This window comes from Pinus tabuliformis, chromosome 9, assembly GCF_031772625.1.
Source record: "Pinus tabuliformis cultivar Carrire ecotype Pingquan chromosome 9, CPIR1, whole genome shotgun sequence".
NCBI lineage: Eukaryota > Viridiplantae > Streptophyta > Pinopsida > Pinales > Pinaceae > Pinus > Pinus tabuliformis.
The window spans coordinates 1,526,054,552-1,526,073,802 of record NC_142307.1 but is presented as its reverse complement, the minus strand read 5'-3'; positions in this window follow the sequence as shown (position 1 = coordinate 1,526,073,802).

Sequence of the window (19,251 nt, the reverse complement as noted above, 5' to 3'; positions counted from 1 at the left end):
CGAGAATCCTATTAACCCTATATGTCTGTCCATTTGTCTGAGGATGGTAGGGTGTACTAAAAGTCAAATATGTCCCCAAACCCGCAAACAACTCCTTCCAAAAACTGGAAGTGAACTTGGCATCTTTGTCTGATATGATCTTCTTAGGAACACCATGCAGTCTCACTATCCCCCTTATGAAGATTTGAACTACCTCACTAGTTGAATTAGTGGACTTCCCTAAAATGAAGTGAGCTACCTTGTTCAACTTGTCAACCACAACCATAATGGAATCATGATGTCTGTATGTCCTCGACAAACTTGTAATGAAATCTATGGTAATGACCTCCCATTTCCATTTTGGAATCGGAATTGGTTGCAATAAACCACCTGGATGCTTGCACTCTACTTTTACCTGTTGACAATCCAAACATCTAGCCATAAACTTAGCCACTTTCCTTCTCAAGTTCGACCAGTAGTAAAACTTCTTCACAGTTTTCAAAGTATTTTGATATCCTGGGTGACCTGAATATGGCTTAACATGAAATTCCCTCAAGATAAGATTATTGAGTTCATTGTTGTCCGACACATTGATCCTGTCCCTAAATCTCACCAAACCATCTTCCATGAGATGATACTCCACATCCTGATCACCTGTACTCTGCAGTTGTAACCTGTGCTTAAGCTGCTGGTACCTATCTTCCTATTGCCCTGCTTGCAAGATCCACTCCTTTAAATTTGCCCCATATGAACTCATAGTTTCAATGTGATTTACCTGCACTATCTTACTAAGAACATCTGTAACCTTGTTCTCTTTACCCTTAATGTACTTGATCACGAAGTCAGATTCACTGAGCATGGCCAACCATTTATCTTGCCTGGCATTTAGATTATGTTAGTCAAACAAGTATCTCAACCCACTGTGATCACTCATAAAAAAAAAACCTCCTGTCAAGAAGATAGTGCCTCCACATCTTCAATGCATGAATGATCGCTGCTAACTCAAGATCATGAGTCACATAATTATGCTCGTCCTCATTCAGTTTCCTTGACTCGTAGCATAACACCTGTCCCTCCTGCATCAGGACTCCACCAAGTCCTCTCTTGCAAGCATCTGCACACACCATGAACTCTTTATCCAAATCTGCAATCTTTAGAACTAGAGTGTTTGTAAGCAACTGCTTCAACTACTCAAAACTAGTTGAACATTCCTTTGTCAATTCAAATTTATTTCCTTTCCTTTGCAAAGATGTAATAGGATAAGAAATCCATGAGAAGTTCCTGATGAACCACCTGTAATAACTTTCTAATCCCATAAATGATCTGACCTCATCAACATTCCTAGGAGTTTCTCACTCCATGATAGCTCTGATATTTTTTGGGTCCATTGTTATACCTTCCTTGGAAACAACATGTCCCAAGTAATGAACTTTTGTCTGAAAGAAATTGCACTTACTAAGCTTGGCATACAATTGATGCTCTCTCGACAATCTCAATACTGTTGCGAGGTGTTCTCTATGATGTTCTTCATTCTTAGTATATGTTGGCTTAGTGGGTCCTGACCTAGGTTCAGAGTTAAGTTTGCCAAACAAATCCCAACACTACTACCCTTTCGGCATCAATCCACGAGCGCGGACTGAAGTCTCACCCGAAGTGGTATGGGGGGATGCTAGAACCAAGTTTCCGCACCTAGAGATGGTTATGATGTCGTTTTATGCCCTAAACCTGCCTTCGGGCAGATCGATAAACCCTTGAGGCTTATTGATATAACTCCTTCTTACCAGCCTCTAGGCCTTCGCGAAGGTCTATGACTGTCTTTTGCGGACCCTAAACAGGTGAATCAACTACTTATACACCTCTGTAATCACTCCTACGTTTGTTATTACCCAGATCGACTTAAGTGTCTGATATCTTTAGCATGCATTAAGATATTCTTCACATAAACGAATGTTATTACTTACATTCATATAACAATGTAAACCATGCAGAATCATGCATCAATACAATATTAAATCATAAACCCAATATTCATCATAACATAAACGCATTCATTCATAACAGAAGTAAATGGATAAAACACAGATATTTCCAGAATTATTGATACTTCAGATTTGCTTACAGACTCAAGAATACCCTGCGCACTCAGCTACAGGGATCCACGCACACAACGGCGGACTCTACTCTAGGTCTCTGTGCACACAGCTGGAGGGATCCACACACACAGTGGTGGACTTTACTCTAGGCCTCTGCGCACACAGCTGCAGAGCCTCTCTTCTACTCTAAGACTCCTCATTCTTCAACTCTAATGACCCATTACATTCGTCTCTCACTTATGACTTAACTTAGACTCTCTAAGACTCTCCTTTTTATACAACCCCATGGTCCACGGACCATGGGTAGATCTAATAAAGTTAACACAACTTACACAAAATAAGGGAAAATCCCTTTATGACACTTACTATCTACGCACTCTGCGACCACAACTTGCGGAGACTTTACACTTTACATCACAAAACTTGGGCTTTTTCCCCAAAATTGACCACAAGGGACCCTGTCCCAATAGGACCCCAACACAAATATCATGACTCGCCCCCAAGTGACTCTGTTGGTGTGGAGATCTTGCTGTGAAGACCTCCCATCTCGACTTGCGCTACTGCTACCTCGGCCGCACTCTGCATGGCTGCCTACTTGAGCTGCTCAACCAGTTGCTCAGTCATTGGTCCTGCACTGTCTTCTTTGACCTTCTGTTGTGTCCTCTATAGGCCTGCCAGCTTCTCTTCAATGGCGACAGAGATAACATATGCCTCATCCAACCAAGGCCCCAATCTAGTCTTGAGGATTACCTCTTTGTGTTGCGCTGCCTCCACCTGTTCGAGCAACTACTTTGCCTCATGCAGCTTAGCCAGTCGTTGTGATATAGTGACGGTGTGCGCTGTTGCTCTTGCTTCGTCATATTGTTGCTGCAATTCCCGGGCCTCTGTGTTCAACCTCTATAGGTTAGGATCCTCCTGCAGAGTCGTAACGACCTCCATTGACTGTTCAAAGAGCACAGTGCAATCTGCCACTGCGGCATCCACTGTCGCTACTGCATCCTTTACAGCTGCCTCGCGCTATTCTCTGACCTCTGGTGGAGTTGAAGGTTGTGACTTCAACTCAAGCTCTGTGATTTTAAGGTTCAGTTCAAACTGAACCTTGGCCATCTCTGTCCTTGCATCGCGCACACCTGCAACCAACTTCCTAATCTTGGCCTCCACCGATGCTTCTTCTGGGATATGCAGCTCCGGAACGATTTTGCATGCCTCGGCTACCACTGCTGTGGTGCACTCATTCTTCTCCTGAACCTTCTTCCAGGGTTCCAGCACAACTGTCTTCTCAAAGAATATCCGTTTGTTGTTAACTTTCTGCTCGTTGATCATGCTCAGCGCGCACTGTTCTCAGGCCTTAAGTTCTTCAATCACACCTGCTTGTAGTGTGTGAAGGAATTCACTAGGGAGCGCGACCAAGTTGAGGCCAACATTCTTCAACACGCTGACAGTAGCCTTGTCAGCTTCCGCCTCGGCACTCAAAGCTCCATCCGGCAGTGCGACTGCCCAGAGATTGAAAGATCGAACCAACTCTGCTGCTTGAGTGGTACCTAACACCAAACTAGTTGAGGTCGCACTGCTTTGCACTGCACCTGCCTGCAGTCGAGTTGTTGGATCTGTAGTTCGCAAAGACCCTTCTGTATGGCACTTAATGCCTGCTTTTGCTACTGTTCAAACTATTACAGTAGTTCCGCGGTCGTATCCCTTACCTTATCTCCAATATCGTCCAAGTCACCCTCCGTTAAGGTGATTGGATTGAGCGACGATTTGGAGGCCTTGGTCTTCTTTTGCTACCCCTCCTTTTCCTGTTTCCTATCTCGCTTTACGCAAAAAGGAGTGCTCTCCATATTTCCGCCTCCATGTTCCGACTGTTCATCATCCTCTGTTTGGCGCAAGGGACATTTCTGAATCCTATCATAGCCACGCTCTTCCTGCTTTGTGGCGCGCTATGCTTCTACACGTGCCTTGTCCTCGGTCTCCTTCTTCCTCTTGTCTTCCAACTACTGCACCTTTAGTGGGGCCGCTTCCTTTTTCTGATTTTCCGCAGACTTTCTAGTCCCAGCAGCCAAATTTGATGTTGTCTGCCAGTCTGCTAGTCGTTGCTTGAGGACCTCTGTGATGGCATCATCTATAGCCAGGTATGGTAAATTATATCATTTCCAGTATGGATCATTTCGTGCCCGGATGTAGATACGGTGGAACTCCGCTTTGAACTTCACATATTCAGACAGCTGATCAAAGACGGTTGGTGACAATCGCGGCTTTTTGTTGATGGCCATATGAAGGCTCATACCCATCAATACCTAAAAAACTTTACTTTCCCGGACGCGCTCAGCGTCCTTGGTAGCCCATAAAGACGCAATTTTGGCCGCTTCTGGCAAATCTGTCTCAATTGGGGGAAATTGGCTATCCTCCGGCAATTCCCACACTACCAGCACAATTGGAAGTAAGAGCCACGAGTAGTGAAATGTCTTGTTGTGGTCCTGTGCCTCCCTGTAGTTCGCGAGGAACTCGCTACATAGGTAGCGCGCCTAGTTGAACCATACGCCCTTCGTGCACTATGCTGCTAGTGAAACCACTAGTGTCGGCACCTCGTCCGCACGACACTTTCACATTACCTTGCCAACCAAAATTTGGGTGGCCACATTCACCGCAGGGTCCGTAATGCTAGAAATTGAATATCCGCACGGCTTTTTGATAAGTTTGAACTTGTCCTTCATCTTCTCGATGAGGTCGCGCTCGCCTGTCTTTCCGCCAAATGCCTTGGCCAGATTCATTCCAAAATGTGGTAACAATGTGATCCGATGGATCAGCATGTCGGTTATAGGAATTGGCTCACCTAGCCACAGGCACCTGTCGTGCACTAGGCACAACAATTGCTTGATGACAATCAAATTTATCAGGGTGCGGTGGTAATGTGGCACCCATAGCAGATTCAACAATCCTACCTTGTTCACCCCGCGAATCCACTCCACCGGCTCCAGCGCGGTGACACTGGATTCCTTGTAGAACACCCTTTTCATAAAAGTATCGGTAGCCAGGTGGGGAAACCGCTCAATGTCCCCCAAGTCCCAATCCTCAAGCTTCAGATGTGGGACACGCGCCAAGCACAGACCTTCAAAAGTTATAGCTTCTGGCAGCAGGGGTGTGTGAAGAAGGAACTGTCCCTCATCTGGGTCCTTTGGGACTTTTACCTTGCCCCGGCGTGGAGGGATGTACTATGGCAGTTTCGAGATAGGGTCTACCCCCTCAATATCGATGTCTTCCACGCCCTCATCAACCTCTAGGTCCACCACTTTTCCCTTTTCTTGCGCGGTTGACTTTTCTTTTCTCTGGGCCTGTGTCATTGGATGTTTCCTTGGTGACTCACGCACCGACAACGACTTCTTCTGTTTATCTTTCTTTGGCTTGGGGACCTCCCTTGTTGGCGTAGGATTTAGCCTAAGCAACCTTGGCGACTTAGACACTAGTGTGGGAACCTCCATACTCACAACCTTAAGGGTAGCTCCCTTAGAGGCAATAGACCCTCCAGTACTAGCAATCTCAGCCGGTGCAGACATGAAGCTGTTAATGAGTTGTTGGGTTTCCTCAGGTAACCCCTCACATACAGAACGAGCGACTAAGTCCACAAAGAACACACGATTCATGCACACCAAACATCACGACACATAAACTCTCGGAATGCAAAGTGTCTCTCGTTGGATGACCATCTGTAATTTATAGGCAAATTCAGATTAAAATTCGACCGTTCCCCACAAATCCTCTCATAAATGCTAGATTGGTGGCAGATTTTCAAATATCTTGCTCTTAAATTCAGCCTTAAATGTCGCACACCCCCCCCCCCTCCCCCCCGCTCCTCTTAACCGTTTTCTCACTATCAAATCATGAACTGTGACAGTAACAGTCACTTTTTGGCTACCCTGCGCAGTCTTTCGTCCTGTAGCATAACTCCCTTCACGCATCTGTTGATACTGTGACACCCTTCTATTCCACGCAGACCCCTCATCACGCAGCTCTACAACCCGGGCAGTGTAGTTTATAGTCCCGCGCCTCCTTGCAGCTGCCTAGAGCGCTAAGACTGTGCTACCATCATATAGTCATCTGGACAGATCCCCGGTGTATGGCTTCAATCGACTGCCATTTACCTTTCTAGGAAATGGATCTCCATTCAATTTCACAAGCTGAACTGCTCCACCATCAGTAATCTCCTTGATCACATATGGCCCCAGCCAATGCATCTGAAATTTTCCTGGAAATTTATCAAACTTGCTGTCATATAATAAAACTAAATCGTTTACCTTGAAGGTGCGCAATTTGATGTGTCGATCGTGCCATGCTTTTTCGCGCTCCTTCTAAACTTGTTGATGGAATCCAACCAAGAATCTATCTTCTTCCATCTCTGTCAGCTGCGTGAGCCTCTCTTCTAAGGCTCCACGATCTGCCATACTTGTGAACACCGCTATGCATAGACTAGGCACAATATATTCCATTGGTATCACTGCTTCTACGCGATAGACCAACCTAAACTGTGTTTGTCCAGTCAGCTTTTTACAAGTAGTTCTATAAGCCCATAACATCGCTAGTACACGCACATCCCAATCATTCCTCTGCGCATTGCAAACTTTTGTCAACACATTCTCTAATATCTTATTAAACGCTTCCACTGTCCCATTAGCCTGAGGATGATACGACATGCTCTTCTGATGATAAACTTGGAACTCTTCCATCAACGCGTTGATCTTTTCATTAAGGAAGTGCGTACCACGATCGCTCATCAAAATCTTCGGGCAACCGAACCTGGTCAGCACATATTCAAATAGGAACTTTGTTGTTGTTGCCCCTGTACAATCCTTTACAGGCTGCGCTCCACCCATGTGGTCAAATACTCAGTCACAGTGATGATATACCGCACACCCATCTTCTTTCCTGGAGGCTGAATCAGTCCTACAAAATCGACTGCCCACTTTTCAAATAGCTGCAACGACACTTGCAGATTCGGAGGCATCTCATCCCTCCGCGATGGCTTGACCGTCCTTTGACATGCATCGCACGCCATACAATATGCTTTTGAATCCTTATGCAATGTTGGCCACCACAACCCAGTGTGTAAAATCTTCTGCAATGTTGCTTTTCCTGCATAATGGCCTCCCGCAGCCCCTCCACAAGTTTCAACTAGGATACTACTTCGTTCAAAATCAAGCACATAGTGTCGCAGTATCTCATCCAATCCCATTTCATACAAATGACTTGCAATCACAAAGAACTCTGTCACGCACACCACTAATTCCTTCTTTTATTGACTAGTGTATCCCTTTGGTGCCATTCCCGTAGTCAGGAAGTGGATGATGTCTGCAAAATGATTGTATGCCACGCGCACCGCAAAGAGCTTTGTGTAAGGTAGTCCTTCCAACAAATTAGTGGGCTCTTCAACTGTTTCAATGTGCGATAGATGATCTGGTTCTGCATTCAATTGCCCTGGCTTCACAATGACTTCAAAATCATACTCCTAAAACAACAACAACCATCTACATATTCCCCCCCCCCCCCCCCAACACAAGCTTGTTGACCAGGTACTTTAATGCATAATGGTCTGTGTACATCTTAAAGTGTCTGCCTAACAAGTAATGCTTGAACTTTTGGAGCGCGTACACCATAGCCAACCCTTCGTGCTCCGTCGTCGAATAGTTCTTTTCAACCTTCAACAACTTCTTGCTTGTAAATGATATCAGGTGATCCAGTTCTCCTTCGCCGGCTTGTGTTAGTACTGCTCCCAGCGCAATACATGATGCATCGACATGCACATGAAATTACTTCTTCCAATCTGGGAAGACTAGGATCGGCGCGGTGACCATCTTTTCTTTTAACACATCCAGGCTTCGCTGAGATTCCTCATTCCAACAGAATGTAGCGTCCTTTTTCAACAATTTCTCCATCGGCGCAGTAATCCGAGCATAAATCTTGATGAACTTTCGGTAATAACAAGTATGACCTAGTGTTGCACGCAACTGTTTAACACTTCTTGGTGCCTCCAAATTGATTATAACCGTGATCTTAGATGGGTCCACCATTAATCCACATCTGCACACTACATGACCCAGCAAGATTTCGAAGGGGACGCAAAATAAACACTTTTTCAAGTTTAGCAAGATCTGATACCTCCGACATGTATCCAACATCAAGCGCAAACTAGCTACATGGCGTTTGACCAGTCCAAACACCATCCAAAAAGGCATTACTGTATACTGGAAGCATCCCCACTCGGTCGCGAAGATCGTCTTACTCCTATCTTCCGGCGCGATCTTGATCTGATGGTACCCCGAGAACCCATCAGTGATTGAATATGCTTTTTTTCCTCCTACATTATCCAACACTTCATTGGTGAACAAAGTTGGAAAGGGATCATGTGCGCAAGCATCATTTAGCTTCCAGAGATCTACGCATATCCTTATTTCATCCTTCTACTTCTTTTCCTGAACCACCATAGGACTTACCCAATCGGATTCCTCCACTGGTTCAATTATTCATGCTTCCAAAATTTTGTCCAATTCTAAGTAGACCTTTTCTTTGTACTTATGATTGAGGCGATATGGCCTCTGTTTCACAGGCTTCGTGTTCGGTTTCAACGTTATCTTCATCACTCCTAAATCGCCTATTATCCCTTTCAGGTATGAAAACTTTGTAGGGAACAAATCCTGGTATTCGCGGAGCAACTCAACGACCTTATCCACCATAGCATCATTTCAGTAGTCCCATATCTTCACAAACTTCGGCTCCGCCTTTGTCCCAATGTTTAGTTGTCGAGTTTTCAACGGTGCGATGATATCTAGATTTTGTATCTGCAGCCCCTCAACTTCGCAGTGACCTTCTGTCTCTGGGATATTAATTTTCCTTGGATCCACCTCTTCTTCTTCAGTAGTCACATTGTAGCACTCCAGCGCATGGCCCAATTGGGTGGTCCAATCTGGTTGAATCAAATCCAAGAGATCCTGCAGGATTCTGAAGATCGCTGCTTTGACCTCCTGTAGCGCTTCATCAATGCGCTTGAATCCATCTTCAAACCTTAATATCATCAAGAATCCCGGTCTCAAAATATCTCATTTGTTTGTGCCATGGTGGAGCTCTATTTCCAAGTACCAATTCATTGGTATTACGTCTAAAGTGTGACAAAACAAATGCACCCACTCTGGTTGCGGTTTTGCTCCATAAGCATCAGTCCATTTTGCCAAGTGGTCACGTGGATCACTCCTTCCATCGTATTTCTCTGTCAATCACACCTTTGGGCAACTAAACTGCACCCTCATCAGTCTTTTGTAGTCGTGCCATCCATCAAAATTGTCTTTATGCGTACCCCACCATCTTGCAGGCGTAGCGTGCAGTGCCAAGTCTAAGGCTTGGAAGTGATGCTTCTCTAGCACTTCCCTTTGAAATGCATCAAAAAATTTATCAACGTCAGTTAAACCATCATAATAAGGCAAACTTCTTACCTCCGACGATATGCAGCGCAACGATTTGGTCATCATGTTACATCATAGCGTAGACACTTCGTGCAACCGGTTTTGCCAGTGTTCCAATTCCTCATTTGAATTTGATGTGCAGGAGCTTTCGTGGTCCCATGCAATAGATCCATCTGTTATCAGATTCACCCAATCTTGATCTCACATCGTTATCTTCTAAATCTGGTCCAAATCATCATCACTTTCATAATCGCGGACCAGTTTAGTATAGCGCGGTCCTTCTGTAGGGTCCAAAGGTACTACTATGCAGAGCGATTTTCTTTCAAATGACATCGTCCGCTTCTTCAAATTGATCACCCCATTCATGTCAATAGCCTAGCCGATCCCAAGGAGTGCGGTAGGGATTGTTGTCATCGACACTCTCTATTACCTCGAAATCAGCCAATTCGCTCGTGCCTTCAATGTCTACTGTTACTCCCTGCAATCTTCCCATGGGGATAATCTTTTGTTGATTCGTCATCCTCAATTGAATAGGAGACCATTACAACGCAGGTCTCCCCATTCTCTCCCATGTTTGTTTTGGCAAAACATTCGCATCTAACCCAAGATCCAAAATAACTTGGTCCATTTCATATTCTCCTATTTGTGTGGTGAGCCTCATCTCACACCCTGTTCTTGCCTTATGCTTACCAATTTTCCTAACCGCGCGTAGTCCCTTAGGAACATTACCAACATATTTATTGATCAACTCCTGTAATTTACGGCCTTGCTATTACATAACAACTTCATATAGGTCACCAAAAAGGTAGTAAGCAGGATGGGTCCATCTCTTCAGATTGCTTATCCTGACTTCTTGAGGTAGAAGCCTCAACGAAGCTTTTCTTCGCTTCCATGAAGGTCTCTTTCGCGCGCTCTAGATCAAAATTGAACTCCTTCTCTAGAGCTTTGCGGACCCATTCACTTTCTTCAAGTTGCTTTCCCTTATCTTCGCCAATCGTCATTCCACTTCGCAGCACAATATTCACATTAGGATCTTCTTCACAGGGTTCAACCCTCATCATCTACAGGTTCTAGGTGGGCTGCTGAGGCTGCGTCCCCTTTTCGCGCATTTTAGCTATTAATACACTGCAGTCTTTTGTCGTGTGGTCAAACTAAGTACAGTATCGGCACGACAGGCGCGTTGGGTTCATGAATTCTCGCGCATAGTGTCCTGCCCCCCGACAATTGTAGCAAATAACTTGCCCCCGACCTCTAGCAGGCCCTCCTCAGCCTCTGCCTCATCCGTGCCCCTGATATCCTCCTCGTGCTCCCCCAATGCCTTGATCCAAAGGCAGAGTTTCTGTCTGCATTCGATACGCGAGAGTTCTCTCCGTCATTAACTCATAACTATGACAATTGCGCTCCTCATGGCCTACTGATTTGTAGAAGTTGCAGAAGAGTTGTTGTGGTGTCTATACAAATTTCTGCAGCAAGTAGTAATTATATGTCGCATGTTTTCCAACTACCTGACAGATAGCACACCACACCGTGGGCCCTGCACTTGGCCCTGCTTGAGTTTCTAGCCTCAAAGGCATCGACCCTCCTCCTGCAACATAATTCGCGAAGACAAGGCAATGATATTTATCATTTCCTTAACTCTTACATTTCACACACCAAACTTCTTCGGGTACCTCTGGCCGCGCCACTCTATCCTTCTTCAGACTTTGGAATTCTAAGCAAAGGTTCTGCAACTCCGCGTGAATCTACTGAACTCCCAAAGCAGCATCTTAAATTAGTGTCTCATGCAATCTCCAGGGCTTTCGCCTGGGTCCCGATATTTTGTTGTGATAAAGCAACCCTTAGATGAGGCAAGAGCGAAGCCAAAAACCGTTCACGGCACTACCCATCTGTAAGATTCATGTTAGCTTCACGAATCTTGCACTTCAATCTCTAATCCAGCTCCCAGGGCATCTTGCCAGGGTTCATCATGATCTCCTTTTCATATTTGGGCATACTGAATTCCTTATTCAGCGTAGTCTAAATGTCTGCCAATGCAGCTGTCGGGTTATCAGTGCAGTACTTAATCTACCACGTTAGTGCGCACTCTTGTAAAGTAGTAACTAGAGTTGATTTCTTCATCTGATCATCTATAATGCCCTGGTCTTCCCACACAGCCTTCGCGATGAACCTAAACTGGTCCAGGTCCTCATTTCCCAAGCCCTTGAAAACGGGCAACTTCACTGTATTCGCCATATTGAACGGTGGTGGAGGTGGTGGCGGTGTGGGCGAAGGTGTATGCAGTGGAAGTGAAGATGGAGGTGGTGTGGGCGGGTGGGGTATTTGTGGGAACCCTCCCCTTATTAACTAGACAACGCTGTGTGGAGAAGTCTGTGCTGCTTCTTCGTCATCACTCAGAGGAGGCTCAATCAACGGGCTATATTCAGACCTGTTTCCCTTCTTTCCCAGAATAACTTTCCACTTCGAGTAGCTCCAAACATCAAGGTAATTGCATAACTCGCTTTTCACACAAGGGCATTTTAATCCAAGTATTCAAATATCTCAAATACTTACCTCGCGGACCTTTGAAGAAGTGTCGTTCTGCTTCACTATAGCTGACCGAGATATCGACTGTGAATTCTGTCACAAATCCTCCAAGGACACAATCAAGCCAATGATAGACAACGCGCACAATCTTATCTTCAGAGGCTTCCAATCTCTGCAATAACTCCGAGGTCCAAACTATTGGACCGTTAAGCCTCCACCTTCCCTGACCGTCTGCCAATTTAACGATCTACTCGTATAATTCGACCGGGAAGGAACATAAGAAAATTTCATGTATCTCTGTGTACATATACTTGTCCAACCACTATTCTTTCGTCAATCGCGGGTTCCTATTCTTTTACGTCGTGAATTTGTGGATCTTCCTATCTAACCAATCTTCAATTTCTTTCTTCATTGGATTCTAGTGATGCGACATTACACATATCTTTATGCAGATCCCGGTCCTGACAATGAAACCATTTGTTTGCTTAGTGGGTCCTGACCCATGTTCAGAGTTAAGTTTGCCAAACAAATCCCTACACCACTGGCCATTTCGGCATCAATCTGCGGAGCGTGGACTGAAGTCTCACCCGAAGCAATATGGGGGATGTTGGAACCAAGTTTTCGCACCTAGAGATGGCTATGATGTTGTTTTATGCCCTAAACATGCCTTCATGTAGATTGATAAGCCCTTGAGGCTTATCGATATAACTCCTTCTTACCAGCCTCCAGGCCTTCACGAAGGTCTACGACTGTCTTTCGCAAACCCTAAATAGGCGAATCAATTACATACGTGCCTCTGTAATCACTCCTAAGTCTATTACTACCTAGATCGGCTTAAGCGTCTGATATCTTTAGCATGCATTAAGATATTCTTTGCATAAACAGATGTTATTACTTGCGTTCATATAACAATGTAAACCATGCAGAATCGCACATCAATACAGTATTAAATCATAAACCCAATATTAATCATAACATAAACGCATTCATTCATAACATAAGTAAATGGATAAAACACAGATATTTCCAGAATAATCTCTTTATTGATACTTCAGACTTGCTTATAGACTCAAGACTACCCTACGCACTCAGTTGTAGGGGTCCACGCACACAGTTGTGGACTCTACTCTAGGCCTCTGCGCACACAGATGTAGACCCTATATTCTACTATAAGACTCCTCGTTCTTCAACTCTAATGACCCATTACAATTGTCTCTCGCTTATGACTTAATTTAGACTCTCTAAGAATCTCCTTTTTATACAATCCCATGGTCCGCGGACCATGGGTAGATCTAATAAAGCCTTACATAAAAGAAGGGAAAATCCCTTTATGACACTTACTATCTACGTGCTCCGCGACCACAACTTGTGGAGACTTTACACTTTACATCACAAAAACTTGAGCTTTTGCCCCAAAATTGGCTGCAGGGGACCTTGTCCCAATAGTATATGTCAATATATCATCAATGAACACTATCACAAACTTGTCCAAATAAGGACACAACACATTATTCATTAAACACATGAAAGTAGCTAGAGCATTAGTCAAACCAAAAGGAACCACAAAAAAACTCATAATGCCCATAATTGGTCTGGAATGCAGTTTTGTAGATATCCTCTTCTTTGATGTATACTTGATGATATCCTGATCTCAAGTCAATCTTCGAGAACAATACTGCTTCTTTTAACTAATTGAACAAGTCATCAATCTATGGCAAAGGATACTCGTTCTTGATAGTCACCATGTTCAATTGCCTGCAATCAATGCATAATCTAATAGTACCACCCTTATTCTTCACAAAAAACATTGGTGCACCCCAAGGCGACACCTTGGTCTAATTTATCCCTTGTCAAACATTTCCTTAAGTTGCAACTTCAATTCCACCAACTCTGGACTACTCATCCTGTGAGGTGCCTTCAATGCTAGTGCTACTTCTGGTACCAACTCAAAAGAGAAATCCACTTCCCTATGAGGAGGCAACTCTGAAATATCTACAGGAAATACATCCTGAAACTACTGCAAAACTAGATACCTCTTCAAGACTTCCGCATCCTCAACACCCTTACCTTTGTCATTGGAAACATGCACTGCGAACAATACACACCCTCTTCTGCAACTGCGCTTTTCTTGCATAGATGTAACCATTCTTATTGTTGTAGGCTTCTTTTTAACTTGAAAGATTCTACTCTCTCCATCGTCATCCAAGCACTCAATAGCCTTCTTTTAAGAATCTACCTTGGTCTTATGAAGGTACAACCAATCCATACCCAAAAAGCATACTGTATGATCCCAACAGAAGCACATTTAGATGTGCTGATGTATACATATTGTTAAGCTCAAATGCACAAGCTCTCACCCAATGATGAACTCTTTTCTTAGTACATGTAGCCAACTGCACCAACCTTTGCATGCACTTCTTTTCTCAAACCACACTTATCCACCAAGTCAAGATTAACATAACTATAATTGGATCCAGGGTCAATTAAAATGGAAACAAATCGATCACAAAGCCTACCTTCCATATCAATAATGGATGCTTGGTGATCTGCTTGCTTGTTATCAAATGTTGCGTAGATACGACGAATGCTCTGGCCCACATCCCCAACTATCTGCGCTTCCTTAGCACTTTAGATATAAGGTCTGCCACCCTGATAAAACGAATAATCGTTCTTGCGATGATCTTTACCACAAATCTAACACTGCAATGGAACTCTACCACTACCCTTATTCTGTTGCTCTCTGGGATGAGGTCCATGTCCCTTCTTTACCACATTAAACTTCTTGTAAGGAGTAACATTTTCCTTCTTACATGCATCCTAATGTCTTGCTCGCTTTGGTGGCCACTTTCCTTTAGTCTTGTCATTCCATTTCAATCTTGCTTAGCCTTGGACTTACACTTCAATTGCTCATAACAGTGCTTCAACTTCCCAATGACTTCCTCCAACGACTGAGGCTCATCATTCTCAATCTGATATTGAATGTTAATGACAATCCACTGATAAATCTCCGAACCTTCATCTTCTCATCCTTGAGGTAAGGCACATACCTCAACAACTCCAAAAACTTAGTCGTGGACTCCTTGTCTATCATAGATTCCATATTCAACTCATATAACTCCTTGGCCTTACCGTAATAATATCTCTTTGACAAGTACTTCTTTTAGAAGAGTCTTTAAACTCATGCCAACTCAACTCATCTATCCTAATGCCCTTGACATGCTTCACATCTTCCCACCAAATGTTTGTCTTTCCCTTGAGACTGAAAATAGCTATACTGGATTTCATGTTCTTTGTATAATCACACAACTCAAAGAATTTCTTCATCTGAAGCAACCATGCCTCTACATCCTTCAGTTTCTTCAACTCTCCATCAAATGTAGGAAGCTTGGCCTTTTTGAACTCATCTAGTAAGTATCTCCTCTCACTCCTCCTGTAAGGATGATAGCAATGATGACCATGATACCTATATGAACCAAAACTAGAATAGAACCCATAACCACTGCCTCTCCTGTTAGGTGTATCCGAGAACCTACCATCTCTAACTGTGTCATCCTTGTCCAACTTGTGCCCTCCATGAGACTTGTTACCTTATGCCCCATTAGTCCTATTCTCTTGTCCATAACTAATCTTTGGTTGTCCCTGTCTCTGCAAACCTGATAAACTCTGAAGAATCACTGCATTGACCTCTGTTTGCTTTTCTTGTGCCCTAGCAAGTCTTTCTTGTGATTGTTGAATGATTATGTCATTATTCGCCTTACAACTTATGATTTCTACCTTTAAACTTCTCGAGGTATCTGCTATGTCAGGAAAGTACTCATCTCTGTGTTGCTTATCTGATCTATAAGAAGAGTCACGTGAACTGTAATCCACCATTTTGTTTGTAATCTTTGATCTTCTACTTCCTACAAACATACCATGTCAAATAAACTAAATATAAACATAATCAACATACCTCAGTGAAGTTTAGGGGAGGCTATCTCATCTGCAAAATCAATCAAGATTAGATGATACATATATATACATGATCATATCAATATGTCGACATCATGCACGATAATACTAACTGCATACAATGACCTCATGCATGATAACCATAACCATGGAAATGCATGCATAAAAACATACTTTTAGCCCATCCAACCCCAGTGTTTGAACCATGCTCTAAGACCAATATGTAACACTCCACCCCACATTCACTGGGTTTTACAAGCCCTTTGGGTAAATGTGAATCAAAGTGCCACTATGACATGACCCAACCTCTGACCTTCAATTATGGAAGTGGGGTCGACAACTGAAAAATCACATACATTCCTCAAGGCTTACAAGATACTCAGGGATCAAAGAACCACCCGAGGTGACCAAACCTTGAGCTGAAGCTATTTTTCTCTTACTTAACATTCCAACCGCATGTATAAGCCTACAAGGGTGCAATTATGACCCTCCAACCACATGCACAACACTGCCTCCATGTGGTTGCAGCCTAAATCCTCCAGTTCAGAGGGTGTGGTCCTGAGATCTGAGCCAAATTTCCAGGCTAGCCTTTAGATCATTGCCCAACACTATTTGTAACTTCTTAGAATGATAAATGACATAATGACAAAGCCATTCATACAAAACTTGAACAAGAACTGACTCAGAACATGCCTAATCCATAACAAACATTTCATCAAACACATGGCTAACATAAGAGTTACAGGTCATGAATGCATATATGGTTGTAAGGGTTTGTGGTCCATCTGATAATCATTAAGAAGGTCTAATGCCCTCTCATATTAGTTGAAATAACACTTGTTAATCCATGCATTCATTAACCATTCATATACTTATCAAATCCTAAACAAGTCATAGCTAGAGCACATTATAAATCCATGCTTATAACCAACATATAAGCAAATTATTAACCATGATAGAACAACCATAAAATCATCATAATAATAAGTAAAAGTTCTCATAGATTACAATAGGAAAACAACTCTTACTAACTTGTGCAAAAGCTGACTAAGTTCCAAGTACCACCCGACCATAGATTGGGTTGAACCAAACCTTTCTTTGAGCCAATCACCCCCGTGCCATATTCCAAGCATGAACATGGGACCTCAAGACATAAAAAACCAGGGCTTCTCAGAGATTAAACCACCTCAACCCTCAAGGTACCACAATCTCGCCAAAACCGGTCAAGAGATCACAAAGCCAAAACAAGCTTGGATGCCTTATAATTTCTTCACCATTACCTTGAGGATTTTTCTTGTCTCCACCTACCTGTCGAGGGCTTCTCGAAGAACACCATCTCCAGCCCCAACCCTTGGGAATTTTCTTGAGACCACCTCGCCCGGTTCCAAAACCTTCCAACAATCCAAAGCTCAACCAAGAAATGAATCCCATCACACCATGGCTATCCAGGAAATGGCAAGGAAAGGCTGAAACCACTATTAAACCAGGCAAAACCCATGCCAATGACAACAAATGAACCAAATGAACAAATGCATGTACCATGCATTCACACCTTAGTTAGGAAATCACACATGCAACTTGTTCCCTGCAAAATCCTCTTGATGAAGCTGCTTGATCCAACCTTCCTTGCTTGTCCTTTGCTTTCCTTGTCCTTTACCTTCATTTATCCAATGCTAGAGTGCTCCAAGATTTTTCTATATGTGCAAGAGTATGATAGAATGAGAGAATAGAAGAGAGCTCCCACAATTGAACTAACAAAAACTGTGAATTGATCCTCAAAAGCTTTTTTTATCATTGATGCCTCTATTTTCTTCATTTTCCTCTATTTTCTCTTAAATTTTCCTTCTCATACAAATGTGTGACCCCTCATCTCCCTATTCTCTCATTTTCCTTTATTTTCATAAATAAATGCCAATTAATGCACCTTGCCTTTGCTAATTTCCTTAGCCATAATAAACAAGTGATGCCCATTGTAGAGTTTTGCCCAACACTCAGCTTGGAACACATGTCACATGACCTTGGTCTTATTTTGCCTTTATTACCCTTTATTACATGAACTTTTAACCCAAGGCTATTACATTCACAACATGTTAGGGGGTAATTTTGGTAAGAGGTTAGTGCATCGTGACATAGTGTGTTAAATGATGATTATGTCAAAAGTCACAAGATAGGTGTTATTATTTTCATCCATAAATATGTCTATTTAAATGCCATGACAAATATTTATTTCGACATTATTTAAGGGGTTACAGTCGTAGAAGTCATTTTAAATAGGCTTTGTAATATGTAATGTCGAGACCATTGTTTGTAAAGTTCGCAGATTTAGTGGAGTGTTCAAGTAGAGAGATCTATTAAATGTTCTCTAAGTGGCAAAGCACCAAAAAAACCATTGTATGTAAAATTGACCGATTTAATGAAGTGTTCAAGTGGAAAGGTCTATTAAATGTTCTCTAAGTGGCAAAACACCCAAAAAAACTAGTGTAATGATTTTAGTTAATGCTAATTAGACCTAAAATTACGTGTCCCATAAACAACAAAGAGATAAAAGCTTTTGTTATGGAAAAGTTCCACAAGTATACTTGGGACAAGGAGTTAGGAAGAAAAAAAATTACTATATTGAAGTGTTTAATCGCACTCATAGTCATCAACCAAAAGCATACATAAAGGCCAATATCTCTTGGAGAGCCAAAACTCTTATTGCATAGTTAAGGACTAATTCTCATAAACTCCATTGTGAAATAGGGCGCTGGAAAAGGCCAAAGGAAGTGTGGGAGGAAAGAGTATGCATTTTTTGTTCTTCCGGAAAAGTGGAAACAAAAAAAATTTCATTTTAGAATTTGAGGCCTTCAAAGACAACATGGAAAATTATGCAGATATGCTGGCAGCTAGCTCTTGGGATAATCTATTTAGTGAGGGGTTTGTCGAGAAGCTGGGAGCATTTATTGCTTCATTTCGAGAAGCTGGGAGCATTTATTTTAAAGCTTCACAGAAAAAATACCGAATACATCAAGCAAATGAAGAAACACTCTGTCCTATAGGCTATGGCTATCTTTAGCCTGTGGACGTTAAAATAATTTCTTTCTTTCTTTCTTCTTAACATTAATAGTAAGCTATAAATCGCTTTTGTTACAAGATATTTAAAATAATTTTTTTCTTTCTTTCTTCTTAACATTAATAATAAGCTATAAATCGCCTTTGTTACCAGATATTTAAACGAGTAAGAAGCATTCTACGATTTCTCCTACATATATAGAAAGGAA